Source organism: Balaenoptera physalus (assembly GCF_965194825.1).
Source record: "Balaenoptera physalus genome assembly, chromosome: 3".
Lineage (NCBI taxonomy): Eukaryota > Metazoa > Chordata > Mammalia > Artiodactyla > Balaenopteridae > Balaenoptera > Balaenoptera physalus.
The window spans coordinates 81678082-81700282 of record NC_138890.1 but is presented as its reverse complement, the minus strand read 5'-3'; the positions used below and the strand labels follow the sequence as shown (position 1 = coordinate 81700282).

Sequence of the window (22201 nt, the reverse complement as noted above, 5' to 3'; positions counted from 1 at the left end):
CATGGTGTGTGATCCTTTTAATGAACTGTTGAGTTGAGGATTCAGCGATTAAGGAACTGAAACTTTTTGTTTAACCTTGCCTAGGTGTTGGTTGTCTCTCCAACATTTGTGATGACCCAAGCAGCCTACTTTGTTGTTAGTAGTTGAGGGTGTGCCAAGACCTATCAGTGTTCCTCAGGGGAGGATCTCAGTAAGCATATAGACTCAAGCTAATTGGTTGTTGGATCCTCAGGCTGCAGCTTATAAAGTTTGCAAATATATCTATTTCAGGGCAAGACTGGGAGATGGGTGTTTCTGTCTGTTCCTTCTGCACTGAGCCCTGGTCTGATAGCTGGTTAAGAACTGTTTCCTTGTTTGCTCCCATCCCAATGAACCCAAGTCCTGCTGGCCACCAGAGCCGGGCTATCAAGGACTGTGTCTTTTGGACGGCAGCCACAAAAGCTAGGGTGCCAGATATGTGTACAAGCTCCTTTCTTGGAGATACCACTGACCTGGGGTAAGGCAGAGAAAGAGTGCAAAGATGGTACTTGCTAACCTCTGCTCTTTTGGAGAGTATTTTAGTAGGCCCCTAGTCGTGTGTTGAATTGAATGCCTGCAACTTGGGCCGAAGTGTTGAGATAAGCAAATAGGCTTCTTCCACAGAAAGATGGCACATTTCAGTTTGCTACCTCTGTACTGGGCCCTGAGGGGTAGCCGTGTGAGCCCGTGCAAGCCCCTTAAGAACTGTTCCTCAGTTGACTACACATTCAGTTCTCTCATAACATGTTCCTTTGATGTCATGTTGATATCTCTTTTATTTAACTTAAAATAATTACTTAAAACTAGTTCGTATTTATTTAAAATTTTAATAATTTTTAAATAAAATTAAAAAAAATTTTTTGGTAATCTAAGCATTTAACATTACTTAAAACTACATTATTCAAGTTTTAAAATTATTATCTACTAGGTCTGTCAAATGTGTATAGGGATCTGCTAAAGATTGTTTTCTCTAACTTTGTCCATATATTTTGGGGCAAAACTTTTCAAAATATGAATTTTCATGGCTTTTAAATTTTTTGAAACAAATCATCATAGATGTATACACCTGTGTAACTACCACCTCAATCAAGATATAGGGCATTTTAATCATCCCAGGGAGTCCCTTTATTCTCCCTTGAAGTTGATCCTCACTTTCATAGTCAACTACTTCTTAACTCTATCACTATAAATTAGTTTTGTCTTTTTTTTTTTTTTTTTTTTTTTTTGCTCAGCATGTCTTTAAGAAGCATTCATATTGTGGTGTGTATAAGTAGTTTCTTTTTATTGCTGAGTAGTATTCCTTTATATGAATACCATAAAGTGCTTATGTGATCTCCTATTGATAGACATTTGGGCTATTTTCAGTTTTTTGCCATTACAAAAAAATCTGGTGTAAACATTCTTCTACAAGACTTTTTACAGACATGAGTTTTCATTTCTCTTGGGTCAATACCTATGAGTGAAATTCTGAGTTGCAGGAAAATGTTAATCTTTGGCAGTTTCTTATAAAGTTGTTTTAAAGTTTTCACAGCAATTTAAAATCCCCACCAGCAACGTATGAAGGTTACTCTACATGCTTGTAGGTAAAAGACGCTTGATTCTGGTTGCCCTCAGAAATGATTCTCAGAGTGTTCTTTGTGTCAGTTGGTTCTTTTGTTGAACTCAACAGAGATAGGTTCTTGGTAAATTAAGGAAGAGGGAACACAGTCAACACTGTAAGTGGCTCAAAGAAGCAGTGGGATTGGAACGAGCCACAGTAACAGGCTGATGGGAGGAGCCATCAACTGATGGCAGGGATGGAAATTTCAACCACCCTCGAAGATAGAAATACCAGGCAAGAGTATCTAATTTATCTTAACTGAGTCATAACTTGCCTCTTGGCTAGGGACCAGCAGGGCCCCCAAACACATTTTCTGCCACGAAGGTATTAGTTCCTCAAATGTTAAGGGGAGATCTGTTAAGGAGAGGAATTAGATCTTTGGTAGTCAAACCCAACAAATAGCCATTATAATCTTCTGAATTTTCAGGATGATAGTTCTCTCATTGTCCTAATGTATATTTTCTTAAGTATCTTTTTATTTTTGCTCTTTTCTTGTTTATTCATCCTGGAATGAGGGAGAATCTCAGCAGACCCAGTGTTTGCCATTGGACATAATAGCAACTTTCCTTCCCATGTTAACACCAGTTCTTTGGCAGTCTGATCCAGCAGAGCATCTGAAAATACATCATCTCAGGAATGTCCTGCTGTGAGGCTTTTAAAAAAACTCTTGACTTCCCAATTCTTTGGGTACTCTTCAGGAATTAAACCTATGCACACATAAGGGGACATGACCCCTTCCTCCCTTCACTTCCTATTTTATTATTATGGGATTGTTGAAACTGTCCAGTGGCTATAAAAGGGATTTCTATTAGATGGTACTTCTCTAGCCACCTCTTGGCTGTGGGACAGTGGCTGAACTGACTGGTACAGAGCTGGTTTACCTAGTTAGGGGACAGGCAAAAGAATAGCCCAACCAAAGGAGTCTCCCTGACTGCTTTCAAGCTGGTGAATCAGATTGCTTTCTGCTTGGGAAGCCTGTGTCCGTTGCCAATAACTAATCCAAATTCACTCCATAGATTTTATAGCTCTTTCTTATTTTTACTAGTTTTTCTCCCAGTGTTAAGAGTTTGATCTCTCTCAATGATTTTATACCTGTTATATCAGAAAATTGGAAGGGATAGCAGTAGCTGACAACCATTTTGGACTGAATATGCATTTATCACAGATTGTGTATATTAATAGCACAATTAAACATAGTTGTTTAAATAGTCTTCTGTATCAATTAGTGGTACCTTCAGTATTGCAAAGAAAAGTTGAAAACTAAAACATTTCTACATGGGAATCTTCTAGAGTGTGTCTACTACTTCCCTGGAGAGTGCATTCAATGGTTCATTCACCAGACATGTATCCTGACAGGCCTGTGATCAGCTTTCCTAGAGGCATGAACACCAACAAACTATAACAAGATTTTGGACTCTAATTTTGGAGAGATGGTTATTTTCTGAAGAATAACAATTTATTTTAGGTACATTCATACAACTACCTCAATCAAATGGTGTGTTTATGCCATTGTCTTCCTTGTAACGGTATTTAAATCTGTTCTATTTAATAATAGAAGTCTGACGATGTGTTTTTTGTACATATAAATTGCTGTAGAGGTTTATCAAAATAAGTAGGGCTACAAAAAGGGCAAAAACTAGACTGACAAACTCATAGCAGGATGGATGAGAGAGCAGCAAATGAACAAAGTGAAAAAGCAGGTTTCTCTGGTTTCCCTGACTATTCATAAGTAGCTAATACAATTTGTTCCAGTGCTGAGGATAATCAGAGTCTATATCCCTAAACTCTTTGACTGAAGTAAGCTGTAAGCAAAGAAAAAGAGACAAGATATAACTCAGAGAAATTTAATCCATTCATCAAAATTAATCCACATGAATAAGTAAAGCTAGGCATAAAGAAGAGAGAATACATGTCATGTTTATCTTTTTCTCCAAGTTTGAAGTCAAATGCATGGGAAGAAACTCGGTGCATTTCATTTGTGATGCTTTTGAAGTCTTTGCTTGAAACTGCAAATTATTGCTTTGCTTCTTAACATCAAGCTCTAGAAGTGATTGTTAATTTTGAAAATATTTTGTTTATTTTCTCTGTCAAAGAAGAATAAATCCTGATTGACAGATGACAGGAACTACTGCTCCTTCTTATAGAGACATGTACCAACATGCTTCTGAGTAACCAAGTGACCTCCAAAGGGAACTGATTGAAAACGTTCCATTATGGCATCCGACATACCACATTGGAGAGCTAGTTTGGTAGGAACCGTATTGGATATCTAGCATTTTTTTTCTGCACAATAACAAATAATAAAAATTATCTGATGTTTTCCATGGGAAGAACTAGAACTGAAGGATTTTCTGAGAGTTGAATGACATCTGACAGGGACTCCCTAATCCCTTCCCTCTAAATAACTTCTTGTGAATTCAGGGTTTTGACCCAGCATTTGTCTGCTTTGTGTGAGCTTCTGAATAGAAAGATGATATCAGGTAATATGTGATATGGGGATTAGCTCACAAAGACAAGGTGGCACAGGATTTTTGTAGCCATATATTACCATAAAATCTACAACTGAAGAGCCCAGGCATAGAGAGAAAGTTGATCTTTTTTTTTTTTAATCTTTATTGGAGGATAATTGCTTCACAATACTGTGTTAGTTTCTGTTGTACAACAAAGCGAATCAGCCACATGCATACACATGTCCCCATATCCCCTCCCTCTTGAGCCTCCCTCCAATCCTCCCTATCCCACCCCTCTAGGTCATCACAAAGCACCGAGCTGATCTCCCTGTGCTATGCTGCTGCTTCCCACTAGCTGTTTTACATTCAGTAGTGTATATATGTCGATGCTACTCTCACTTCACCCCAGCTTCCCCCTCCCACCCCATGTCCTCAAGTCCATTCTCTAGGTCTCCATCTTTATTCCTGCCCTGCAACTATGTTCATCAGTACCATTTTTTTTTTTTTTTTTTTAGATTCCATATATATGTGTTAGAATACAGTATTTGTTTTTCTTTTTTTTAAAGAAGAATGTCTCATTATTTTGGATACACTCTTGGGAATCTGAGTACTAAGGTCAAGTTCAAGAAATACTTTTTACTTTGGTTCTGTTTTTTATTCAGTTATTTCAAATGACTTTTGAAAACCCTCTGCTCCATTTGAAAGGATTCCTTTGACCATGGTGCATGGGAAAAGGGGGAAGTTCTATTCCAAAAGGGAATAAATTGAAAGTACTTAATCCTAATTCATAAAACGTTAAACTAGAAGCAACCTTTGAGATCATGAGTCTAATCTCTTTCTGAAGATAATCATTTGGTCTCACTTAAGCATTTCTAGTGATTAGAAACTCATTATGTTTTAGAGGATTATGTTGTAGAGGAAATGGACTACAAGTTCTTACCTTGAGATTAAATCTGCATACCTGTAATTTCTACATCTCAGAGCAATACAAAAGATGATTAAGCCGTTCATATAAAACAGCAGTTGTTTTAGGGCTCTTCAGATATTTGAAGAAAGCTTGTGTCCTCACATAAGTGTGAGAACATAGCTAGCTAATAAATATATGACCAGGACTAGATGAGTCTTGAAAAAGCGTATTAAGCATTTTAGGAGAAGGTAGTATTTACCATTTATAAGAGGCGTATGCGGTGCCTGGCATCAAGCTTAAGTATGAATTCACTTAAATATAAAACTTAGTTACTTTGAGCCTCAGGTTCTTATTCCTAAGTGACACGATCAAGGTGATATTGCCAGGAACAAAGAGGCGAGGAGCTTCCACACCAGGCTCTCTGGCCCTTGAACTAACCTCCCTCTTGATCACTTGGCTGTGATCTAATTTGTATCCTGCACAGTGCTAGCCACTTAGACTCTTTCCCTGTAAGCTCCTTTATGTTATACTCTAAGTATTCTAGTTAAAACATAATCCCTGTTAAAAATAGGTATATGTGGATTGTTAAAGGAGCACATGTAACTATTTTGCCAGATAAGACAGCTACAAATTCTTTGGTGCTTCTCCCATTGAGAGGTGGGGTCTTTGTTCCCTGCCCTTGGTTCTGGTTGGGCTCTGTGACTAAGGTACTGGCAGCTTGCCTTTCCTGTCTGGGAAGGCTTACACTTGCAGTGTACCCTCTGGGCAGCCCATCTGCCATGATGTGAGAATCTCAGTTCACCTAGTGAGCCTGTATACAGGTGCTTTCATCACCAGCCACAGCTGAACTCCCATGTGACAGCCAGAATTAGCTGTTGGCCATGAGAAAGAGCTATTTTCAGTGTCCTGACCAGTTGGACCTTTCCATGACTGCTGCCCTACTGACATCTGACTGCAACCTTAGAGGACATTCTGCATGTGAACCATCCAACTAGCCCAGTCAACCTACAGAAACATGAGAAATAATAAAAACAATCTTGTTTTAAACCACTAACAGTTTCAGTGTGGTTGTTATGCTAAAATAGATAACTGGTCTACTTATTCAAGTTTTAGGGAAGGTTTCTTAGTTAAAGGTATATTGCTTAACATGACCTTCTTCTACATAAGTAGGTCACTTATTTTGAGTGAGAAGATGAGTTTGAGTTATCCATAGAAGAAAGTCAAGGGAATTGGTAGGAGCAAAAGTACAGAGGTATAAACATTCTGATATGTTTAGGAAAATATAAGCAGTTTAGTTTTACTAAGACTGAAATGATAAAGAAGGCTGGAAAGTGGAAAGTTGATCATGGAGGTACCTACGTACTTGTTGAGGACCCGTGTCCGTGACCTAAATTGTCCTCAAGAAGCTAACAGTCTTAGGTCATCAGTTAATTGGCTAATGAACCTATGGGCTCATTCCAAATTATCTACAAATATATTAATTAGCAATGAATAAGGCTCATTCATCCAGCCATCCAAAGATTTATAGAGCATTACTTTGTACTAGATGTTAAAGGGTTTAGGAAACCAAAAAGTCATGCTTCCTTGAAAAAGCTTGGAGTGTCTTTGAGATCTAAATGTTGAAGTAAAAACATACAGAACAGCAAATGATAGATGGAAAAATAAACCTTCTAAATGATCTAGGAGTTGAGAGAAGAAATCATGATTGTAAACTCCAGCCCAAGAGGGATTGTGGTTATTTATATCTTAGGAAGGAACTACCACCACCACCCCAAGCCAATACTACAGCAGTACTCATCTCCAAAAAAGACTGACTTCCTCAATATTTTATGAAATAACAATGAAAGCCAATACTTAAATAGCATTAATAAGCACCATTCTAAGTGCTTCAAATTAACTCATTTAAAGATAATTCATATCAAAGCAACTCTATAGGGTAGTACTAGTATCATTGTCTCAATTTTAGAGAGAAGCCCCAGAGAGTCATTACCTCACCTAAGGTCACATAGCAGTGTCAGAGCTGGGATTTGAACCCAGGTTGCCATTACTAACCAGTACAGTACTGCCTCTCATTAAAATGCAATGGGTCTATCTAAATGTTTTATGAAAGATTACTTTTTAAAAAAAAAAATTTATTTATTTTATTTATTTATGGCTGTGTTGTGTCTTCGTTTCTGTGCGAGGGCTTTCTCTAGTTGTGGCAAGCGGGGGCCACTCTTCATCGTGGTGCGTGGGCCTCTCACTGTTGCGGCCTCTCTTGTTGCGGAGCACAAGCTCCAGACGCGCAGGCTCAGTAGTTGTGGCTCACGGGCCTAGTTGCTCCACGGCATGTGGGATCTTCCCAGACCAGGGCTCGAACCCGTGTCCCCTGCATTGGCAGGCAGATTCTCAACCACTGCGCCACCAGAGAAGCCCTGAAACATTACTTTTGAACGGCAAGTTGGTGACCCACTTTTGCTTCCTTTATATATTACCTACGAATATTCTTAAAAAACAATAATAAAAATGTTACTTGGTCAAAATATCAGTCAGTCTGACTCATTTATACCATTATTACCTCGTACTTTAATGCAGCACTAAATTGATTTTCATTGTTGAGAATATTTTGTTAAGCAAAAGAGAATTGGGACTTTGTTTTTATCACTGAGGGCATTTGACCCAGCGCATATGTCCATTTTTTCATCAAACACTTCTTATAAAAAGCCAAAACTTTGGTTAAGCTCTGAAGGCTTAAATGCATAAATGCTGAGGGTTGAAAGCGTGTCCGTGCCATGGTTTTAGTCTTTCCTTGATCCTTTTGTTTGAACATACCCATCAAGTTGGCCGATTTGGCCAAAGAAAGCAGCTGCAGTGAGAAGAATGTGGGTGAGGGGAGAGCACACACAGTCAGTGGCAAGAGTGAGAAAGGATTGAGATTGCTTTTGCTTGTGTAGTAACGGTCAGCAGAGGCTGTTCCCAGAGACCTATGCACACACGACTGGCTTTCTGAGTTCTTTTATTTTGTTCTGATTTTTTTTCCCAAACAAAGCTACATTCAACTTAGTGGTCTTCAGAAAATCACTGCCTCATTAGCTTCCAAGGATAATTGGGAACGAGTAGACCACCAGTACTTTAACTTGTCATATGTACATAGATTAGACCTAGAGGGATGAATTGTTTGGAACATACTGACAGAAATAATAATAAGCTGCGATTTACTGAGCATATACTATAGGCCAGGCCCTTTTCTAAGCATTACCTCATACCAACCCTATGAGATAAGAACTACTACAATCCCATCGTAAACAGTGGGTTCAGAGACTGTTAGTAACTTGCAAGGGCCACATAATTGGTGTGTGTTGGAGCCAGGTCTTGAACTGGTGCAGTTCTGAGAGGAGTGCTTTGTGACTCTCTGAGGACAAAGTGCCCATTAGAGTTAGGTCAGCCTGCCCATGCTCTTGTTTGATGCTGGGAACATTCTCTTTTCTCTGAATGAGGCAGTGCCACACTCACAGTTAACCTTACATGCATTTTTACCTCCCCTCTCTCGAGGCTCCTCTTGGGAATTTTTTTTCCGAAGTCGCAGTCTGGTGATAATTGAATAATCCCCGTCTGCCTCAGAGTCTTTGTACCGGCATACCATCCTCCAGATTTTAAGCAGCCTATTCTTCAAGGTCTTCCAGCCCCTGCTAGATTTAAAGGATAGAACACGGCGTGCCCTTTCCCGGAAGAGTGCTTGAAAGTGGATCCGGCTGACCAAAAGCAAAGGAAAACACAAGAAAACAACAAGTGTCAACAGATCGGCAGGGTTCACTGAAACCAGGATAAATTTAGAGAATTGGACAATGGAAATCTAATCACAGAATTCAGTGAGAAATCTTAGAACTCTTGCTGAAAATGTAGATACAAGTGATTAAAAAATGACATATAAAAGTAAACTGGATTCTATGACCCTGAATGAAGAACTTGGAATTGGAAAAAAGAGTAGGCTGCTTAAGCAGTGGTGATCAGAGCAGCTCAGGAGAACCCACAGGCTGAACTGGCAACCCTGTGCCTCATTGTGGGTGGAGGTGGAACCAGCGCTCCTAACAGAACACAAAGCAATAGGATACATGGCTATTTTGCAGGCTTGCCCACAATCCCTGTCTGAGATTTTCTTTATCCATCAATGCCAAGTGATGCTTTAATTGGGACAAACAGAGATCATGCTTTGAAGGTGCTCAGGTTTTAGAGCGTACCGTCTTCTCTGCTGTCCATCCTCTGATTCCTCCTCTTGGCGTTTCAGAATCCAGTGGGCACCCTCTTGATCTCAGACACTGAACGTGTCTATTGGTGGCAGCTGCCAAGGGAATAAACAGGAGATGGCAGTTGTGGCAACAGTTGGAATGAACTCAGTTCATTTTGAAACTGCTTTTCAAGTGAGGCTCAGCCAAACACCTCCCGGACCTATTCATATGTGTTCCTTTGGTTAGTTAAAAGTGAAAGACATTTATACTTGAATTAGGAAGTCTTAGAAAATGTTTTAAAATGGAACGTTTTGATCTGAAGAACTAGATGGAAAAGTCAGGGCTTCCTAGCATGCCTAGCTCCCGAGGTGTATGTAATTGTCTATGTAGTCATTGACGCTGGTAAAGCTTTCCCTAGAGAAGTTTTCCTAGTTAGAAAGTAAACTAATCTTTGAGATCTTCAGTCTCCATAGCACTTCACCTGGGGCTCTGAGAGCTAAACCTGGGTTCCGTTCGAGCAGAGGCAGGAGAGAGTCTCATTTAATTGGGCTGGGGTTTAGCTTAGCCATCTGGATTTTCAAAGGCTCTGCAAGTGGTTCTTACGTCCAACCAGGTCTGAGAACCACTGATGTAGATAGAATTGTCATAGGCAATCATGATGCACTGTTGCTGGGGAAATTTGTAATCCTTTCCACTTTGACGGTTAGGTTTATTGACATCAGCGTGAGTTGGAAACTAAGGAAAAGGCTTAGAGAGAAAGAGAGACTTGGGATCCAAGGGTGTCTCGATCACTTTCTCTCTGTGTGATTTTGGGAAAAGTAACCTCTATGGTTTTGTGTCCTCCTTTTAAAATGATGATAATAGCACTTTCCTGTATGGCTGCTGATAAACTAAATGAGATAATTCATGGAAAGTGTTAAGCACCAAACCTGGCACTTGGTATATGCTCGATACGTGTGAGTTTCCTAATGTCCTTCCCCCCGAACAGCCACATTCTGAAACACATGTGTATCTGTGTTTATGTTTATATTTAATATTTAGGTTAACTCTTTTCTAGAGCATGGGTTTGCTCTAGGCAAAATAATAACTCAATAAATATTTGTCGATCTGAAGTGGATAACGAAGTTGATATATAACCCCAGGTGGAAAATATGGCTGGAAGTACCCTAACATAGAACGGAAGTACTGCCTGGCATTTTCCCTACTGTTTCTTCTATATCTGCTTCTCTCTGATTAACAGAAGAATTCCAAGATGTTTCCTCAAAAATCAGCAAAAATAGTACTTTGCAGCATTAATACACAGCCCTCTGATTTTGGTGTCACGGTGCGTTTTACGTGGGATGAGTGGGCGTTTGACTTGGAACTATCTTCCACATTCAGGTTTCATGTAAGACTCTGATTGGCAGTCAGCGTTCTTCTGTTATGGAATTGTGATGAACATTTCTAGTCAACCTTACTCTATTGACGAGGAAACTGAGGCCCTATCAAGTTAAATGGTTTTCCAAGTTCTCTCTGCAAATAAGTGAAGGAACTGGGTGGTGAATTCAGCTCTCCTGTCTCCTCCCACGTGCACCCACCCACTCCCACTCCACACTTCCCAGTTGTTCTCAGGGGTCCATAGGGACCCTTAGCAGACTTGAACGTGTGTAAGGATGCCCTGTGGATTTTGTACAAATGCAGATCCACATTCATTAGGTTTGGGACAAGGCCCGAGTGTCTCCATTTCTAACCGGCTTTTGGATGTCAGAATGCAGCAGCCCTTTGACTGTGTGACAGTGACATCCAGGTGCTTCACTTAGGTGCTCCGTGGAGTGAAATCTACACCTCCACCCCACACGTACTCATCTCTTACCGTTTCTAAGCAGGCAGCTCTCATTTGGAAAGTGTCTGCTCCTCGCTCCATGCATCAGAATCCCACCGTTCATCCACGCCTCCCTCACTATTCCAGCCTTGGGCATCTTCTTTCCTCTCCACTCTCACAAATTAACATTTAATAGTTATCTTGATGTTTCATGGATGATTTCCTGTATAGTAGTGTCTTTATAACTACATCATGAACCCCTTTAGTTGGGAATTCTGTCCTGACTTTTCACAATTCTGCCTGTGTGTAAAATGACCAATAAATGTGTGTAAGCTAAGAAAATGTACCCCGGTCAGCTTGACTGGCACCTGGTAGTGGGGAATTGCAGACTTTCTTTTTCACATGTGTATCCTGAAATAGACCCTACTGTCATTATTATTTTCATGAGCATTGCTTTATTATTTTTTTTCTTTCCTCAGGTGGTTGGCTAGGTCTCTGCACGACAGTGCTTTTCTGTAAAATTCTGACACACCATTCGCTTCACTCAGGCAGGGTCAGTTCTAGCCAGTCGTTGCTTAGCGATGATACTGACATGTGGAGAATCGTCTGAGGGGCTTTGAACACCCCGAGCAGAGGCTAGCCAAGGGCAGCTGGTTGGTTAATTGTGGCCTCCAGTCATCACCAGGGGACCAGCACTGATGAGGGAAGAAAAGTGCTGAAACCCCTGCAAAATGCATTTCAAATCAAATTGCTGGTACAAATACACATTTTGAAAAATTAAATAGTAATAAAATCCTTAATACATAGTAGATAATTTTCATGTGCCTGAAACAATGGAGATCTGGCCTGAAATCACATGTTCTCCCCAACAGCCCAAGAGGTGATTTGCCAGTGTGTGTGGCTCCTGCTTTCCAGAATTCTCTGTGGGTGATGGATGGTGATGGCCATGACACTGATGGCAGAATGGTCACCTGAGGAAAAGTCACTTGTAAAATGTCACTTTTAAACAGTGCCGTTTATGAACGATTGGAGTTTATGTTTGGTGCTCTGTTTTTTTTAATATAACTCAGAATGAGGTGATTATGGTCCTACGCCTGGGGCCTTTCACGTCAAGTTTAAGTCGACAGTGGATCACAAGTGCCAAGTTATAAAATCCTGAAAATAGGGCTTCTATTGGAAACCTTGGAACTGCACGCTGCCAATTAGAGAGACTGACGAATGCTCTGGATGACCTCATCCTCTCTTTCCTCCTTCAAGCCCCAGAGCTTTGCAATCGTGTTGCAATTAGTGATGTAGTGATAGTGTGTGTACAGAACAGTTGTCATTACTGATGACTGTTCCTATTGTCATCCTGACAGTATTGTTACTACTTCTTGGAACATTGAGAACCCGCAGTGTCATAGGCATAGGACAGAACAAGTCTAGGAGTCTGAAAGATACTTGAAATAAAAGGGAAGATGGACAAAATCCCAGAGAGAAAGACATTGGGGACTGATGAGAATTCCAGCAGGTGACCATCAGATGCGGGGATGAGGATATGTTTGTTTGTTTGTTTTAAACAAAAATATTCTGGGCTTCTCTGGTGGCACAGTGGTTAAGAATCTGCCTGCCAATGCAGGGGACACGAGTTCGAGCCCTGGACCGGGAAGATCCCACATGCCGCGGATCAACTAAGCCCGTGTGCCACAACTACTGAGCTTACGCTTTAGAGCCTGGGAGCCACAACTACTGAGCCCATGTGCCACAACTACTGAAGCCCACGCACCTAGAGCCCATGCTCCACAAGAGAAGCCACCGTGATGAGAGGCCTGCGCACCGCAACAAAGAGTAGCCCCTGCTTGTCGTAGCTAGAGAAAGCCCAGGCACAGCAATGAAGACCTAACGCAGCCAAAAATAAATAAATAAATAAATAAAATTTAAAAATATATTTTCAAGAGACTCAAGTGGGACAAAAGATGGCCAGTGACATTACATTTTGTGAGGTATATTGCTTGGTTCTCTAGAGAAGTATCCTAATGAGATGTAGTTAACTCACACTTGGGTTAGCGTCACTGTGGAGAATCTTTCTTGTGATTCTCTGGCTTCCCTTATTCTTACAACAAGGGATAAAATGTTTCAAGGTTACTTCTGGGCATTTGCTCATTAGTGGCTAGAGTCCCTGAACTCTGAAAATGAGATGTGAAGAGTCACAGATTCTGTCTGCCTCTAGCAAATCCCTAAATAAATTTGAAGTTTGTTCTCAACCATCGCTCTACTTGGCTACAAAATATCTGTTACTGCTGTCATCACACCTGCAGCTTTTATTACTATATTCCTTTCTGGAACATCAAGGCCCTATAATGCTGGAATGCTATGCCTATGACAGGGCAGAGCCAGGAATCTCTAAGAAAACATCAAAGGAAAGATAGAAAAACCCAAAAGAGGGGAAGAGAAATTGCGCTTAAAAAATACATCTTTAAGAAAACGTGCCTGTCTCTTCTCCATACCCACTACAATCAGACCCATCCCTTTAAAACATTACATTTGTGAAGTCACTCCCATGCTCAAAAACTTCAATGGTTCCCCCAAATCTATAGGATAAAATATAAACACTGCATTCAACCTTCAAGACTTGCCCAGCTAATCTTCCTCGCCAAATCAAAATGCATCTCACTCCATTTTCACTACATGTAAGGTTTTAAATTTCTGCTGCGTATGTCTTTCTTTTCTAATTAGATTGTGATTACCTGGTCAGGGATCGGTTTTTATATACCTTTATGTCATTTACAGTGTCAATGTTTGCCTTCCTTTGCCCCTACTGGGAGAAATCACTTATGACTCCCTCCCTTCCTCAGCTGACCAAAGATGAACCCATCCCCTTTCCTTGCCTGAGATGTGCCTCAGGCCATAGACTTTTCCTGTCCCAGAGTGTTCATGTGTACTTTGTACCCAGGCTTCAGTCTTGGTTTCTTTCCCAGTGTCCTAACGAATCACCCACCGGGTGGCTCAGAATTGTCAAGTTCCTTAAGTCCTTTAGCCTGCTGCCACCCCTTCCGCCCCCATACACTTCACCTTGTCAACTTGTTTTGACCTTGTAAACACTAAGACTTGTCTAGACCTGGTCCAGCTGGACACTGTGGTTTGAGCTGCTCTTCCTTTGAAACTACACCCTGAGGTAAAGATATGTCTTTGCAAGCTGCTGAACTCTTTCAGGCTTCTAGGGTTTTGTTTTCCAAGGGTATTCATGTACTTTCCTCCTGTGAAGTGTGTAGCAGAAAGTAAGACTCTAGTCTACCGAAGAAAGTTTTAACTTGAGTTTGGCCTGGAGACAGGATAGGCCATAATGCCTTGAATATGCTCTGTGTATCTATGGCTTAGTGACTGAATCCAAAAGGATCCCTGAGGTGTGAAATCATGAGCAGACTTTATAACATTCAAAGGTTTTGGACAATAAGGGAATTGTGTGTAATGTGGGAAAATTTGTTATAATGTGCTGTTATTAGAATTGGAAAATTTTTTTTTCTTTTTTTAATTGAAGTATAGTTGATTTACAATGTTGTCAAAGTGATTCAGTTACACACACACACACACACACACACACACACACACACACATATATACATTCTTTTTTATATTCTTTTCCATTGTGGTTTATCACAGGATATTGTATAGTTCCTTGTGCTATACGGTAGGACCTTGTTGTTTAACCATTCTATATATACTAGTTTGCATCTGCTAATCCCAAACTCCCACTCCATCCTTCCCCCACCCCTTAGAACTGGAAAATTTTAAGAGGAAAAATAATGATTCATCGTACTTAAGGCTCTAATAATGGTGAGTGTCAATACAGAGACTCTAAATATTCTGAAATTCAGAAAATTCCTACACAATTTGGTGTTTGCTTAAATTATGTACATGCCCAGATAAATGCCTTACTTCTGATTCATGTCTCCAAGAGAAGAATTATATACCTGAGGTTATTCCTATTTATTGACATTTGTTTTTACAATTATAATAAAACTTTTAGAAGACTTAAGAACAAAAACTATGAGCCAAAAGAACAAAATTGCTTACCATCACATAGCCCAACGATAACTTTGATCCTTTTGGTCTCTTACTTTCCCTTTCTCATTACCATACACATAATTTTTACTAACATTAGATCCTTCTCTCTGTACTTTTTTGTAACCAGCTTTCTTAATTGACAAAAATTCATGAATGTATTTTCACACCAGTAGATACGTACACATATCATCTCTTTTAATGGCCAGTAGAGTTCCTTATATTCCTGCCCTGTAGCAGGACTAGTTTCCTATGGCTGGGTATTATAGATATTCTTCATCTTGCTATTTTTAAAATGCTGCAAAATATCCTTCAGCTCACATCTTTGAAATCTTGTTCTTTAGTATAAATATACAGAAATTGATGGCTGGCACGGAAGAATATGCAGTTTTCAGCTTTTAAATACTTATTGCCAAATTGCCCTCAAGAAAGTTTGTCATTTTGACTTCTTTCCAGCAGTATGGCACTGCTCTTTTCTTTATGTTCCACTGTGTTCTTTAGTAGAGTTCTTTTAAATTTTTGGCAAGCTGATAGGCAAAACACATTGTGTATTTTATTGTGTTTATTTGTTCATTCATTTAATAGATATTTATGAAATGCCTACTGTGTACCAGGGACTGTTCAAGGGATGGGGGTGTCAGAGTAAAACAAGACAGAAGGTTCCCTTCTTACGTGAGGTAAGGATATAATTGCAGTCAGAAGGGGGAACTGAAATGTGTGCAAAGTAATCTTAGATAGCGAGAAGTGCTATGTTGCGATTGGGACAGCAAATGATTGGGAAGCTGTATTGGAAAGGTGATCAGGAAAGACTCCTTTAAAGAGATAACATCTATGCTGAGACCTGAATGACAAGGAGCTGGCTTTGTAGTGATCTTGGAGAAGAGTATTCCAGTTAGTGCAACAGCTAGTGCTAAATTGCTGAGGTCAAAAAGGGAGAAATAATCCAATTGTTCATCACCTGGTGAATGGAGAGACAAAATGTGGTATATCTCTACATTGGAATATTATTCAGCCATAAAAAGGAATGAAGTACTGATGCATACTACAATGTGGATGAACCTTGAAAACATTAGGCTAAGTAAAGGAAGACAGACACAAAAAACGCTACATAGTGTAAGATCCCATTTATATAAAATACCAAGAATAGGTAAATCCAAAGAGACAGAAAGCAGATTAATGGTGGCTAGGGTGATGGAAAGTGACTACTTAATTGGTACAGAGATTTTTTGGGAGGTGGATGAAGATGTTCTGGAACAAGATTAGGGTGATTTCTGCAGAACATTGTAAATGTGCTGAATGCCACTGAACTGTATACATTAAAATGGTTAATTTTATGTTATGTGAACATAAAAGGCCAGGGTGGGTACATGTGACAGTCGTAAGGAGGGAGTTGAGTTCTCTGTGCCTCCCCCAGGGCAGAACATTTTGCTTCTATCCCTTGTCCAATGGCAATAGATCCTTGGCAATATCCTGTGGGAAGAAGGGCTTCCTGACCCTCCTGGAAAGCAGTGGATGACTGCCTGGGCCCTGGGGATGGGAGAGACAAAGGTTTGTGCCCTCTGCCCAGCATTCAGTTCTTAGGAGAAAAGGGACAGGGGAAGTAGGTAGTATTTTGTGCCTCTCCCCCAGCAGCTGTGGATCACCTCCCACAGGCTGGCCTCACACTGGTGGTGGGAGTTCTTTTGTCTCCCCCGCCCTGCATCCAGGCTTCTTTGTGGGAAAGGAGCTAGCCAGAGAATACAACTTCCCATGAGTCTGGAGTTTCCAGCTATTTCATCTTGAACTCTAGCCCATCGTTGGCCTTTATGAATTTTTAGCAATATCAGATGATTTCTTCTTCCTTGCTTGTATGCTGGCTATTTCTTACTCTGTCAGAGCTGAAACAGTTGATATGTTTTGCCTCTCCTAGGAAGGGCTTGCTACTCTTTGGAACTTTTTGTTCATTTGTTTGCCTAACATGTTCAGCTCCAGAAAAGTTACTGGTTTGTAGATTATCTGTCTTTTTCTCACTGTTAAGTTGGGAGTGATGTTCACATACAGCTTTCTATATTCTAAGTGGAAATGAAACTCTGTGTGTGTGTGTGTGTGTGTGTGTGTGTGTGTGTGTGTGTATTTAGTTTGTGCATAGTCAAATCAATTCATTTTTTTCCTTAAAGATTTCTGCTTATGGTCACATTTTTAGGAAAGAAAAAAAAACTTTGTCACCAAATATTATATAAATATTTATCTGTATGTTTTAAAATATTTCATAGTTTTCTTTTCATATTTAGATTGTTAATCTATCTGGAATTTACTCTAGGGTAAGATTTAAAGTAAATAATCTTTTTTCCCCCCAAATAATTAGACAGTTTTTTAAAGCATAACTTATGAAATAATCTGTCATTTTCTCTTTTAATTTGAAATAGTACTTTCACATATATACTTTTGGCCTGTTTATTGGTTTCCCATTCTGATCTATCGATATGTCTTCTACTTTTTTTTTTTTTAAACTGTGTCACTGAGTTTTAATTACTGTAGCTTTATAATATGTTTTAACCAATGGGATAATTTCCCCCTCATTTCTCATCCTTAAAAAAAGATCTAGTTTATTTTTGCATTTCTTTTTTCTAGATGATCATGAATATTATCTTTCATGTTCTTCAGAAGTTCCCATTGGAATTGTGATTCTGTTAAACTTTAAAGCAGTTTAGTGAGAAAATAACATTTTAAAACAATGTCTTTCTGTTCAGGAGTGTGCAACATTTATTCCACTTTCCTTTACGCCTTTCAGCAAAACTTTAATATTTTTATATATGTATTTTTTTGTTACTTATGGACAATATTCCCCCCATATTTTCCACCTATTTATTGTTGGCATATAGGAAATTATTAATATTAGTAAGAGCTAACATTATTGAACTCTACTCAAGTGTGAAATACTATGGCAAGGAATTTTGTACAATTATATAATTTAATTCTGCCAACACTCTTGAGTTGGGTACAAATTTAGATCTATTTTGCATATAAAGAAACTAAAGTTCGAAAAGATTAAATTGTCTGATGTTAGAGATAAGTATATAACAGACTTTGGATTTGAAAAAGCAGTATGACTTTAGTGTTGTATTTTTAATCAGTCACTTGTTCTAATATTTTACTATGATGATGGTGGTTAATTCTATGAGTTTTTCAAGGATACATCATATCTGAGTATACTACTAATTTTATATTATTATTATAAAGGCTATAATTTCCTTTACCTTAGTTTCTAATTTCATTGGCTAGTACTTTTAGCATTATATGAGATAATACTAGAAATGATAGGCAGTGTTGCTTTGTTTCTTCTTTTTAGATAAAAAAGGAATAAGATAAGGTGGAGAAGGGCAAAACCAATATGTATGAACACAATTTTCCCCAGAGATGCAGTGAGCCATTCACTTTGCCTACACAGATCTTTTAGTTAGCTCAGGAAATTTTCTTCTATTATATCTGTGAATATTGTTTTTGTTCCACTCATTCCCTTCTATTCTCTAGGAACCCAAATTATCCAGTTATTTTTATTTCTCTGTCTTTTATGTCTATAAACTTTTTTCCCATTATTTTCTTCTGAATTTGGGAAACATAATTGGAGTTTTCCTTTTATGTCTCAGATTTGAATTTTTACAAGCTCTTTATTTTTTGACTCCAAAGTGAACTTCAATGTTTTTCTTTTAAGACATTAGTTCCTAGGAAAACATTCTTTTAAAAAAAAACTTTAAAAAATTTTAATTAAAAGCATTAAAAGCATTTGTTAAAAAAATTGTTTTAGCCCCATTCCTACCATCTCCTCATAGGGCGCCAGGACCATATTGCCTGTGCCCAGCTCTCTGCCCCCACACCAAAGGCTACGCAGGCAGCCCCAGAACCCAGCCCACCACATACTCAAAGCATTCTTTTTTCATGCATCAGTTATATCTCTTAAAGTTTTATCCTCAGCTTTATTTTGCATTATTGTGAGCCAGCCAGTTTTAAGAAATTTTAATCTCCATGATACAGACCATTTTTTCAAAGACACTTTTTTCCTTTTGAATCTTCAGAATATTATTTCTTCTTTCATGGCTTGTACTTTATTTGAATAGACCCAATTCTTTATTTTGTCCTTATTGAGCTACACCTGAGTAAAACATATTTTGGTGTTTGTGAACACACAACATCTGTGGACTACCTACTTTGTGTTTATGATGGTCTCCTAAGCTTATTAAGCATTAACTGGAGAACAGGTTGATGTGCAAAACTTCTGGCCCAGTCCCTGCATTCACATGGGAACCTGTGCACCACTGAGGTACCACTTATACAGCCTCCCACCCCCAAATTGAGTGTGTGCAATAGAATTTTTTTTTTTTTTTTTACTAGTGTCAGCACAACTCACACCTTTTGATTTCCACTCTAAAACATACACTATTTTTCATTCTACTCTGAGTGTTCATGGACAGTAGGCTACTCCCTAGTGTGTCTGCATAATTCTGCTCCCTCCTGATTATACTTATTAATAATCAATTGTGCTTGCTCCCAAACCTGTTTATTCTAGTTGTTTGTGATTAAACTTATGTAATTTAATAGAATATTATATAAACCAATACATATGTTTGGAAATAAAGACAATATTTTCTATGAAATATAATTTTGGAAAGGAAAATTGCCAATAAATAATGCTGCCAAAATAGATATTGGCAAGAAAATTGTGAAAGGTTGAAACTAGTAAAAATCTATAAAGATTTTATACTTAACACCGTTTTACAAGGGTATTAAGTTTTTCAATGTTCCTTAAAGAACTAAAACTTGAGATTATAAGTAATGTAATTATTCCAAGGTAGAAGATAGGGAACTCTAATCAGTGGGCTCGTTATCAAAGGAAAGGCTTTGGTCTCATATTAATATTTGTGAATTACTTTTTAAAAATACGTTTAAGTTAAAAATGCTCATATGTTCAACTTTTCTGATTTTCTGCTCTAACCAAGGAATAGACCTGATTTTATCAAATGCATGAGCTTCTACACGTAGTAGCTGTTTACTATCATTGGCTTCTACTAAGGATCTTACTGATTTTTCCCTTTGTGTAGCACTACTTATGGGGGTATACCCTTCAGTTTACAAAGTGCCACCACTGATACTCTACACTCTTCTCTCGTCTTTGTTTTCTGGGAGCCACTAGAGCTTAATAAATGTCACATGACATGTAAAGAAAAAAGGTAAGGTTAAAAGCATTAATATACATGTGTGTGTACACACACACACACACACACACACACCCACCCTTGTAAGCATTTCTCCCAGCTCTGTAAGGGAAAAGGAAAGGTATGACCCAGATTTTCTTGGGGAGAGAAGTTTTAGAGGCCAACTTCCTGTGATATGCAAAATAAATGAACTCAGACAAACTGCAATGCAGTGGGAGTTCTGCTTTCATGCTGTAAACTCATTTGTCAAAATAATAGATGCTATGTCTACATGGATGACCTATATGGCTTCTCATTAACTTGGTTTGATTAGGCAGCTAAACTATTGAGTTGAGTCTGAGGAAGATTGTAAATAAAATTGGGGGCTAAATGTTGAATGCATGCGGAGAGGCCAAAACGGAGTGGTAAGAATGTAAATTCACTGTTCAAATAATTTCAGATATATAGAGCCACAGAAGAAATCAGAATTATCTCTGGACATCTTTGTGCTACATTAACAACCACTTATCTGTGTATATCGATAAACAGCTAAAACATTGGAGGGTGCAGTGTATTTAATAACACTGTGTTAGAAGTTGCTCATAACAGCTGATCATATCTGTTTAATAATCTTGGTTATTTTAGGAACCAACTTAATAAGTGTTGATTGCTGTAAAGCATTAGGGATAAAATCATATATGTACACTTTCAAATACTTCATTGTTCTAATCATTGGGGCTAACTTGAATTGCATCTTCTTTTTGGCAAATGGCAGTTGGATTCATTGTAGAGAATACTCACATCTTTTACTTGTTAAAAAAATAATGACAATGGGCCTGTTTTCAGCTTGTCTCTGTTGGTTGCCGTAGTTTCCTAGGATACAATGACTCCCAGTTTCCATGGGCACACCACTGGCTAGGGCTGAAATGCTCTCTATCACGATGCAAGGGCAAATCTGGGAGTACAGTCTGCCTAAAACCACATTATTGAAAGTTTCAAAATGGAAGCATTAGGGGAAAAAAAAAAAAAGCAGGACTCTTTATTCCCCAAAAATGCATGATGTTAAAGAAACAGCTGCTAATTGGAGGCAAGTAGAAATAGCACCAAAACTCAGAGAAAGCAAAAGGAGAGGGAGATGGACAAAGAAGGAAGGAGACACAGACCAGGAGAGTCAGGAACTAAGGAGAGAAATCAAAACACATTGTTAAATAATGTGGGTCCCATGAGTTAAACGGAATTTTTAAAAAGACGGTTTATTAGATATGCTTTAACAGTAACAGCACTGAGTATATCATTTGCTTTATATTGACTCTAGCTTTTGGCACCTTTTTACCTCTTCTTTTTCAGTGTGTGTCAATTAAAAATAAACCATTACCTGAAGAATTCATGAGTATGAAGCCTGTTTCCTCTAGTTTTAAATCAAGTCCTTGTCTTTTCTATGAATTCCCAAGCTCACATTTTTTGTTTCATATGTGGATTTCCTTTGCTTCTTCTTTCCCTGTGTTTTCCAATTTTGTCTGTCTTTCCTTTGAGTTTGTTTCTAGTGACACTATTTTCCACCACTGTTCTAAAAAATAGTAGCTAATATTGTTAGATAAGAGAAGTAGGGTGTAAAATACTTGAAATGAAGAGAAAAGAAATAATTATTTGCAGAGATATTATTTACATGGAACACATGGAAATAATTGAGTGGGGAACTATTTATAAGATTAAGAGAAATCAGTAAATTAACAGTTCTAAAAATCAATCTAAAAATCAATTGCTTTCTGATATATAAACAATAATTAGTTAGAAAATATAGCTGAAAGATCTCATTTCTAAAAGCAACCTAAAAGTTAAAATATTACGATGTAAACATAACAAAAATTGTGAAGAGCTATGTGGAAAACTGCTTTGAACCTCTATTAAGAGTGTCAACTTTGTCTAAATGAATTTATACATCTAATCCCTATGAAAATATCGATAGTGATTTTTCAGAACCTGAAACAGTGCTAAAATTTATCTTGAGAAG

The 22201-nt window shown here is 38.5% G+C and overlaps 1 long non-coding RNA gene across 1 annotated transcript; it reads left to right on the top strand.

Annotated features, from left to right (window-relative positions):
- The first annotated feature begins 1535 nt into the window (after positions 1 to 1535).
- On the top strand, positions 1536 to 21978 carry LOC309657866. Its single transcript, XR_014261933.1, has 2 exons — positions 1536 to 7073; positions 7385 to 21978. It is a non-coding gene; the product is annotated as an uncharacterized lncRNA (long non-coding RNA).
- The last annotated feature ends 223 nt before the right edge of the window (positions 21979 to 22201 follow it).